Source organism: Brachyhypopomus gauderio, chromosome 3, assembly GCF_052324685.1.
Source record: "Brachyhypopomus gauderio isolate BG-103 chromosome 3, BGAUD_0.2, whole genome shotgun sequence".
NCBI lineage: Eukaryota > Metazoa > Chordata > Actinopteri > Gymnotiformes > Hypopomidae > Brachyhypopomus > Brachyhypopomus gauderio.
In genome coordinates this window covers 38,922,299-38,932,834 of record NC_135213.1, presented here as the reverse complement: position 1 = coordinate 38,932,834, position 10,536 = coordinate 38,922,299, and positions in this window count along the sequence as shown.

Below are 10,536 nucleotides of genomic sequence, written 5' to 3'. Positions count from 1 at the left end.
AACCTGGGGGGAAAGATCAAAATGTGACGATCTGAGCAAAACCCACTGAAAATACTTTACTTATTTAAAACCAAGATGATTAAGAAATCTGAAAATCTGTTCGTCACCCTCTTTTACCAGCTTTTAAAGTAATCTTTTTTGCCTTGATTTTTAAATATGATTCAGTATCTTTTTGTTTTTATTAATTATTCAAATACTGATTTTAATTAACCACTTTGACTTTTTTCTAGTCATTGAGTGTTTTTCTCATTTCATGCCTTTAATTTATCTAATTAATTTTCTTCTGCTTTATTCTAGTTTATTTCCTCTGAAGGTTCACATATGCTTGTTCTATGTTTGGACTATAAATCACTTTTTGCCACATTGTAAATGAAATTTATTATATAATAGCTTTATCCTAAATTATTTTGGTAAAAATATAAAACACAGATGTAAATACTCCTGAGAGTGTTGAACTATTAACTTAAAACAAAAAATTGTGTCACTGTCCCAATAGCTGAAAATGCCCCACATTACACACACACACACACACACACACACACACACACACACACACACACACACACACACACACACACACACACACATATTTAACAAATATAGCCAAATAGCAATATAGCCTTTGCACAAGCATGAGGAAGCAGGGTGATGTGAGATCACGTTTCCTAAATTAGGCCAGAGAAAACGTAATCTCATGCTGCTCGTTTCCAGGGGTCACATATATCATATTGATGAGGGTCAAACGGGCTCACAGCTGCAACTGTGTTTTAACAATCTGTCCCGTTTCTATTCCTGAGTGTCTTGCAGCATTCCAAACACTGCTCAGTCACCATGGCAACATACACAAACCAGAAAAGTGAAGCTGTGTGTTTGCGTTCTGAGATCAGGCTGTAGTGTGATTTTGGCTGTTCTGAGATCATGCTGTAGTGTGATTGTGGCTGTTCTGAGATCATGCTGTAGTGTGACTGCACCTGTTCTGAGATCATGCTGTAGTGTGTTTGCGGCTGTTCTGAGATCATGCTGTAGTGTGTTTGCAGCTGTTCTGAGATCAGGCTGTAGTGTGTTTGCGCCTGTTCTGAGATCATGATGTAGTGTGTTTGCGCCTGTTCTGAGATCATGCTGTAGTGTGATTGCGCCTGTTCTGAGATCATGCTGTAATGTGTTTGTGGCTGTTCTGAGATCATGCTGTAGTGTTTTTTCGGCTGTTCTGAGATCATGCTGTAGTGTGACTGCACCTGTTCTGAGATCATGCTGTAGTGTGTTTGCGGCTGTTCTGAGATCATGCTGTAGTGTGATTGTGGCTGTTCTGAGATCATCCTGTAGTGTGTTTGTACCTGTTCTGAGATCATGATGTAGTGTTTTTTCGGTTGTTCTGAGATCATGCTGTAGTGTTTTTTCGGCTGTTCTGAGATCATGCTGTAGTGTGACTGCACCTGTTCTGAGATCATGCTGTAGTGTGTTTGCGGCTGTTCTGAGATCATGCTGTAGTGTGTTTGCAGCTGTTCTGAGATCAGGCTGTAGTGTGTTTGCGCCTGTTCTGAGATCATGATGTAGTGTGTTTGCGCCTGTTCTGAGATCATGCTGTAGTGTGATTGCGCCTGTTCTGAGATCATGCTGTAATGTGTTTGTGGCTGTTCTGAGATCAGGCTGTAGTGTGTTTGCGCCTGTTCTGAGATCATGCTGTAGTGTGTTTGCGCCTGTTCTGAGATCATGCTGTAGTGTGTTTGCGGCTGTTTTGAAATCATGCTGTAGTGTGTTTGTGCCTGTTCTGAGATCATGCTATAGTGTGATTGTGGCTGTTCTGAGATCATGCTGTAGTGTGATTGTGGCTGTTCTGAGATCATGCTGTAGTGTGTTTGCGCCTGTTCTGAGATCATGCTGTAGTGTGTTTACGCCTGTTCTGAGATCATGATGTAGTGTTTTTTCGGCTGTTCTGAGATCATGCTGTAGTGTGACTGCACCTGTTCTAAGATTAGGCTGTAGTGTGTTTGTGGCTGTTCTGAGATCATGCTGTAGTGTTTTTTTGGCTGTTCTGAGATCATGCTGTAGTGTGTTTGCGGCTGTTCTGAGATCATGCTGTAATGTGATTGCTCCTGTTCTGAGATCATGCTGTAGTGTGTTTGCGCCTGTTCTGAGATCATGCTGTAGTGTGTTTGCGCCTGTTCTGAGATCATGCTGTAGTGTGTTTGCGCCTGTTCTGAGATCATGCTGTAGTGTTTTTTCGGCTGTTCTGAGATCATGCTGTAGTGTGTTTGCGGCTGTTCTGAGATCATGCTGTAATGTGATTGCTCCTGTTCTGAGATCATGCTGTAGTGTGTTTGCGCCTGTTCTGAGATCATGCTGTAGTGTGTTTGCGCCTGTTCTGAGATCATGCTGTAGTTTGTAGTGAGCGTGTTACAAAATCTTCAATTCAAGAAAACACCATCAGACCAGTGTCGTGAATTTGCCATGTTTACACAACACGCTTTTTCAAATGGAGCCCAGCCCTCAGACAGAGAACGTCATTACAGTCCGTCCATCATAGAAAATCTATAGCACATCATCTCACTGACACAGTGACATTTGCACAGCGCTAGGCGGTCATGGCATTACCAACTGTGGGGGTGGTCAATCACAAGAGCTCCACCCTTAAGAGCGAAGAGCTCTATGCTACTGAACTGTCCTTCCTTCTCTGCTCCACTGTTTAGTCCTGTGCCCAGACACACAGAACCCATATATCCCATAACAATCATTACTGAATACACAAGTGATTGTCTTGTAGTCATTCTCTCAGTAAGACGTTCCATCTCCAATTGATGTTCTTACATTAATGGTCTCATTGATCGAATTAAGCCTCCGGCCTTAGAGTTTCATCAGATATTATGATATAGACAGAAAATAAATGCAAACCGTGAGATAAAAGAACTGATACACTCATTGTAAAAGGTCCCTGCAACCCAGCACTAAATCAGAGGATCTGATAGCCTGTGCCAATCAGTGCAGACTGAATTCATTAATATTGCTGCTGTGTGCAGTGCTCTCATTAGCTGCTGCTCGCCGTTAGGAGAACATCTGGACTGAGTGTGTGACCTTTCAGAGAACAGCGTCTCAATACGCCAACAGCCATCACCTCTGCCTCGCTGTTCACGCTGAGCGCCAAAGCACATCACTTCAGCGTCAACCTCTCTTCCCTATTTCTTTCTGTCTCCTCTGCTTTCTACCAATCTTTTGATCTCTCTTTCTAAACTCTTTCTATAGGGCAGCGATCTCTTTGTTTACAGAGGATGTTTATTCATAAGCTATACATGAGACTCAGGTTCAATATCACATGTGTACATGCCTTGAATTCTAATGTGTATCTCGTCCATTGTCCCTGCCTGTCTGGCCTGTTATCTTTGATATTCACCTGTCTTCACCGTAGACGCTGCTTGGACAGCGCGTAGCTCAACACTTACACTCTGATAACGTGTCGTCTCCAGCTATACTGCAGACACACTGGTCTTTGCTGTCATGTGTAGTCAACATGAAAAGCTCAAAAAATCTCAAAATCTTCTAAATATTCCCACTGCACTGTAGGACTGCTGATCAGGAGACTTTGTTAATCTTATTATCCAGGTCAGGAAGGGGGTATACACAACCAACTGCCCCATAATAACTGAAATACATGAGGGTAGTTCTATGCTTAATTTTAGAACGGAAGGGATCAATATTCCATATGGATGAGTCAGGTTTTGGGTCATATTTTTTGTCTGGTTACATTTCAGAATAAAAGTGTTTAATGAAATCAATGAATATTTGATGATGTGGCTTATTGCTTTGTTGTGAAAATGAGTCTCCACAGTTACATGCACTGTGGAGATATTGTGCCCAGGTCTAAGTTCAGAGCAGACGCAGGAAGTTGCCCTCAACATCATTTGAACAAAAACGTTTGGAAAACAAGTTGACCCAACCGACCACAGTCAAGTTCAGCAAAAGCCAACAAATTAAACAAATACGGATCGTATACAGCTTCTTCACTAAAATGTACAAAATCGCCTCCACAATGCCAAAACGTCTATTCCTCACCAGAAAACAGGATTTCCTTGTAAACCAATGAAAATGTACCTTTTTATATGCAGATGGAGTTCATCAAAGCTTGTCCTCTATTGTGAGGGTCTTGCTGCTTACTGCTGGTGGTTCCCCAGAGAACTGAGGCAGATGTCAGTGTGGACACCTGCTCATGCTATGACCCTGCCTGAGCGTCTTTAACTCTGGGTCTGTGGGGTCAGACTCCTGCCCCTATAAATAAATATAAATTATATATATATATACACATACACACCTTCTAAACATGTATTCATGTGTACAGCATCGTGTCAGGCAAATTTACTACATTTTCTAAATGGAAATTGAACAGACTGCTTTGTATTCTAATACTGAAAAAGTGGACTCATCAGATCTATGGATCAATCTCGAGGCAAATCTTAAACACCTCTGCTCAGATTTAAAATGTCAGCATAAAATGAACTGTGGTGAATTCAGCCACATTCAGGGAGAGGAGTTTAAATAAATCTAAAGGGCTTAGAACATCTAGTCATTGCTTTATTCTGAGGGATTGTTGTTGGGGGAGGGGGGGGGCCTCATTTTCAAGACCCCATGGCAAGCCATCTGTTAGGACGTTTAATTGTGGACCTACATCTACGCTTCCATCCTACATTGACTGACAGTTTTATAATCCAATCCCTGGTGCTCATTCTGTGGGGTCCACACATTGTCTTCATTGGATGAGAGGTCTTTTTTTGTTTAGTTTTATTTTATTTTTTTTTTCAAAAAGCAAAGACAAAATGGGTTATTTGATTTCTGATCTAACACTATACTTCCAGGACTCAACAATCTTAACGTCTCGGATTTTGGGAAAAAATTGCAATTGAACTCTAGAAAACCATAAAACAAGTATCTTTTGATAAGCAGGCTGTCTGTGTGCACAGGGGTTATATTGTTCCCGTGGCTTATGGGATATATTTGGAAGATGGGGTAGAATGGTAGACTATAAAAACAGGAAAGTACATCATTGTTTGATTCTGAGTTTTTCTGGCTGCAAAAGTCACCTCAGACACTTTGCATTAAACAATGTCAACACATAGATTAATGTTGAATAATGGATTTGCAGATACGATCACAGAGAACAACAGGAATACGTGAGGAAATGTTGAAGTTGGCTTTGAGCTGGCCTGAATATTTATACAGTTCCATGTTCTACGGGTTTTATGACATTATTGTTCAAAATCTTGAGCAAGACAAGTCAGAAAGATGGTGAAGACACCACAGACTTCAAAGAAAAGCTCATTTGATTCTGCATGGTTTCGGGTGACTAATAAACTCCTCAGGTCTTTAAAACCATTGCAGTACAGATGCCACTGACGTCCGACATTTTCCTCAAGAATCCCTAAATATAAACTTCAGCTGCCGCACGTTGAGTGCGGTATCTCAGGGTCTGTCGTGAGTCTCCTCTTCCCTCACTGATGACACGTTAGTGCCAAACATTCTGCAGAACATGCAGAAAAAGCCCGAGCCAATTTTCCTCTTTCTGCACTTTAGACTGAAGTATGTCAGAACGCTCTCCCATTCTGGTTCTGTCTGTGTCCTGTAGCACAAGCAAGGAATCGGCACACAAGACATTTTCGGAGCAGATTTTTACTAATACAAAGCTCTTAATACATTGTAGACCTGTATGCATATGCACAAAAGATGCACATACATGTGCGGCTAATACTACTCCAGGTGTTTGATCTGCTGCAGAGGACACAGTACATTTGGTACCATTCTTCTCTTACACACCTGTGGCTCCTGTATACATAATTCACTCTCCCCTGCTGGTAACAGTTTGCATCATGACAGCCACTGGCGCTGGACTTAATAAAAGAGTAAACAAGGGTCATTCTGGGAGTTTGGTTGGTCATCACTGACATACACCAAATGTTATGGACTGGAAACATTACACCATTACTGAGACTCAGAGGATGTTAGGAATAGCATAGTTCAAATATTTCTGCTACTCTGAAAGCTTTTTGCAGCTATGACATCAGCAATGTTCTAAACATCCTTCGAGGTGGACTGGATGTTCTGAGATAAACCAGGAGCTTTTAGCAAACACAACGCACCTCATGCCTGGATCAGAAAACAGTCAGACGATGACAGAACGTTTGCGTCCTCGGTCCGTGGCGTTCCGTTGGAACACGCCACTGTCACGATGGAGCGGGTTCTGCTCTGGATTCACGTCAGGTGTGCTACTTAGCGAGCCACCGTCGTACAATCTACCAAACCAGATGGTGATTTACAAACCTATAAAACCCTGTGCACCCCCTTCCTGAGCTTGGGGCGGGGGCTATAAAGTGGGAGGATACGGTCATATCAAAGCATTATGCAATTTCCAACTTGTCCTCCAAAAGCCAGCGGTGATTCGATTCGGGGGCCCTCGTATATGTTCCCTGACATGTTCGTGTGTGATCACACGGTGTGACGGATGAGCGCTCTCCTATCTCTGCTGTCCACACTCACTCTGTGACGAGAGGATGCAGACCCGTACATACTCAAACACAGGACAAGAGAGGGTGTTCATAAATGCGTAGCACTACATATCACAGCACTGTGTTGACACTGTGTTGACACAGTATATATTTATATCTGTTTCCCTGTTTCTCTGTAAACCTTTCCCGCTATGGTGCATACCACCTCTACACCGGGCAGCATCTGAGTGGAGTTTCCATGTTCTCCCCCTTGCCTGCTTGGGTTTCCTCCAGGGTCTCTGGTTTCCTTCCACAGTCCAAAGACATGAACGTTAGATATATTGGCATTCCCTGACTAATTCTCCCCGAGTGTGTCTGTGTCTCTTCATGTTCAATAAAAAAAAAACAGTTGTGTGAGTGTGTGTGCATGAATGTGTGTGTGTTTGTATGCCCAGTGGTGGATGGTGCTCTGTCACTAGGGTCTGTCCTCTCTCCCCTTCCTGCACCCCATTCAGTCCCCCAGGGGGGTGTGGATCCCGGTAGAGAGTACGCTGTGTGTGATTGGCTGCCACTTCTCGCCGGTGTGTGATTGGTCGTGTAGGACTTGTACCTGTGTTAAAGTTGTAAAGTGACCTTAGGTATCTTGAAGCTATATAAATTGACATTTATTCATTCATGCATACTACCTCTACATACTGCATACTATCAGATGAAGGATTGTAGTGTAGTGAACATGTCTATAAACCAACTTCCAGTGTAGTGAGCGTCACATGGTCTTAGAAAGTAATGTACAGCTTAGCAAACTTCAACATCTGCTTTTGCTCATGATCAAACATGATCATAGCAGTGGTGGACATCTCACTATAAGACGTGTTCCACAGCCTCTGTATGACCCGAGCATGATACATATTCCCACAGTGAGGGCATTTTTAAGCAAGCTTCTCCACTTATCACTACTGAAGTTTGGAATTCAAATATTGTCATTTCAAAGACTTTTGACTTTCAATATGTTCAAAACAAGGGCCTTATTAAGATCCAGAAAAAACACTTGAAGTTGAAATGATGTGTAAATTTGTTCTGAAATTTCAGCCCACGCTTGGAACGTGCTCTGCGGTGGTATTGCGTTATGTCTTAGCGATGTCACAATTTGGTTTACAGATCTTTCTAGAATATATCTGAGACATCCAATCACAGCCCCTCTTCACCACAGCTTGTTCTCAGCCTGTTCCTGGCCGCGCGGTCATGTCAGCTCAGTTTTGTTTTTCTCCAGCACTTTAATCACCAGCAATTACACGACAATAATGTTTCATCCTGTATTTGCTGCCCGTTTTCCACTATCAATGGTCCAATCACATCTGTCCATTTACCCAAAGCCCAGAGGTGAGTCCGCACCGAGAGACGCTGCTGAATTCTAATAAAGTGTTATCAGCAAGACACAAGAGGATCGCCTTATCTGAAACAGGCCTGCATTACTGAAGGGACCTTCTCCCCCCCCTGTTTAAATTAAATAAATAAATGACTTGTGTCTTTTTCCAATGTGTTCACCTCTCCAAAAGTCATAAAGCAGCCGCATCTGTCTTTTTAATATCTGTTTGATGCTTTTACATTCGGTTGCCAAATTAACATGTGACAAACGGTCGATAGGCTCACTGGCTGTATGACGATGTGACCGTAACACACAGTACATCCATTTTAGCACCTTAGTGTGGTTATTGGTGATTGTGTGGCCCCTGGAAAAGAGATTTGGACAAAGCCGGGGAATTAAATCGATTGCCTTTTATTGGATTGATCACTAATTGGCTCGGATTGAAATCCTTGACGTGTATATTGTTCAGCAGAGTGTCAACAGGGAATAGAGGAATCGAGACTGACAGCTGCGGTGAGCCGTGTCTCTCTCATGAAAATGGTACGAGCGTCTCCAATATGTTTATCAGCACCCTGTTGGTCTGTAAACTGATAGAGAATCATTAAAGGGGTGAAAGCTGATCGGTATAGATCAAGGCTGGGGGCGTGTCCCTCCACTGTCCTCCACCAATCACAGGCACCTTTGTCCTCACTGATTTTAATAGTAATGACAGAAGGAGGTCCAGTTTGGTTCTGTTGCAATGTAAGGATTTGTGTTGGCATTCGTTTGGGCAGGGGGTGGGACAGGGGAGGGACAGGGGTAGGACAGGGGTGGGACAGGGGTGGGACAGGGGTGGGACGGGGGGGACAGGGGTGGGACAGGGGTAGGAAAGGGGTGGGACAGAGGTGGGACAGGGGTGGGACGGGGGGGACAGGGGGGACAGGGGAGGGACAGGGGTAGGACAGGGGTGGGACAGGGGTGGGACAGGGGTGGGACGGGGGGGACAGGGGTGGGACAGGGGTAGGAAAGGGGTAGGACAGGGGTGGGACAGGGGTGGGACAGGGGTGGGACAGGGGTGGGACGGGGGGACAGGGGTAGGACGGGGTGGGACGGGGGGGACAGGGGTAGGACAGGGGTGGGACAGGGGTAGGACAGGTGTGGGACAGGGGTAGGAAAGGGGTAGGAAAGGGGTGGGACAGGGGTAGGACAGGGGGGACAGGGGTAGGACAGGGGTGGGACAGGGGTGGGACAGGGGTGGGACAGGGGTAGGACAGGGGTGGGACAGGGGTGGGACGGGGGGGACAGGGGTGGGACAGGGGTGGGACGGGGGGGACAGGGGCAGACAGGGGTGGGACAGAGGTGGGACAGGGGTAGGACAGGGGTAGGACAGGGGTGGGACAGGGGGGACAGGGGTAGGACAGGGGTGGGACAGGGGTAGGAAAGGGGTGGGACAGGGGTAGGACAGGGGTGGGACAGGGGTAGGACAGGGGTGGGACAGGGGGACAGGGGTAGGACAGGGGTAGGACAGGGGTGGGACAGGGGTGGGACGGGGGGGGACAGGGGTGGGACAGGGGTGGGACAGGGGTAGGACAGGGGTGGGACAGAGGTAGGACAGGGGTAGGACAGGGGGGACAGGGGTAGGACAGGGGTGGGACAGGGGTGGGACAGGGGTAGGACAGGGGTGGGACAGGGGTCATGCAGAAGTTATACCGTTCCGCTCTTTTGGGTTTTGATTCTCCCAATGACTTTCAAAGATGGAGTATTTCATCACTGAGCCACTGATTTATGGTGCATATTACATTAACTGGTTCTCTTTCCTCCGTTTTAATGCAGACGGTTATCAGGCTTGACTGGCCTCTGCTAGTTATCTGTTTCTTAGCCACAGTGAGGTCATATCTAAACCACAGTGGGGTCATATTTAATCTGCGTCTGCAATTTCTGTGAACATGTTTATATTCCAATGTTCTTATGTGGCCCACCTGCAAATCGAGGGCTCATTGTCTGGGTGTGGTGTAAATCAGTATGAAAAGGCTTGTTTGCATTTTAAACATCTTTTTTTCAAGCACTCAAAGTCCATTGTGTACAATGAAATTGAAATCAAGTGTATAATGAAATTTGTCATCATGTCAAGGTTTGCAAGGCTTGTTCCGGAGGTTTGTTTTAGTATTATCATAGCTCTGCAATCGCGAGTTGTGCAGTGTATTTATCTAACAGATCCGTCTTAACATCCGTGTCTCTTCCAACAATGATGTGTTGTGTCCACTGCAATGAGAGACACTGAGGGGGGAGGAGACAGAGATGGGGGGGGGGGGGGGGGGGTAATGTTGACTGAATTGGTTCCGTTGTGTGTCAGAGAGTCTCTTCCATATGGGAGACAGCCGTGTTCAACGGACTGGACCCTGTCCAGGTGTTGGAACAGACATGTAAAATACTGTCTCGTCAAACAGTGTTTGAGATTTCACAAGACATTCACAGGACATTATCTATTATTGTAGAATATTACCTTATTTTATAGACAAGAACATCTTCACAGTTCATATAATAATGTAACAGTGGAATATCTCTTTAGATGTCATTTGAAAGTCATAAGGCACTTTTTAAACCATAAAGGTATATAAAGGTATATATAATATTATATATAATATTTAAATATCAGCAAACGTAAAGTTTGCCACACTATAAAACCTCTTTAAAAAACATCTTCTTCCTTTTTCCAGCAATATCTCT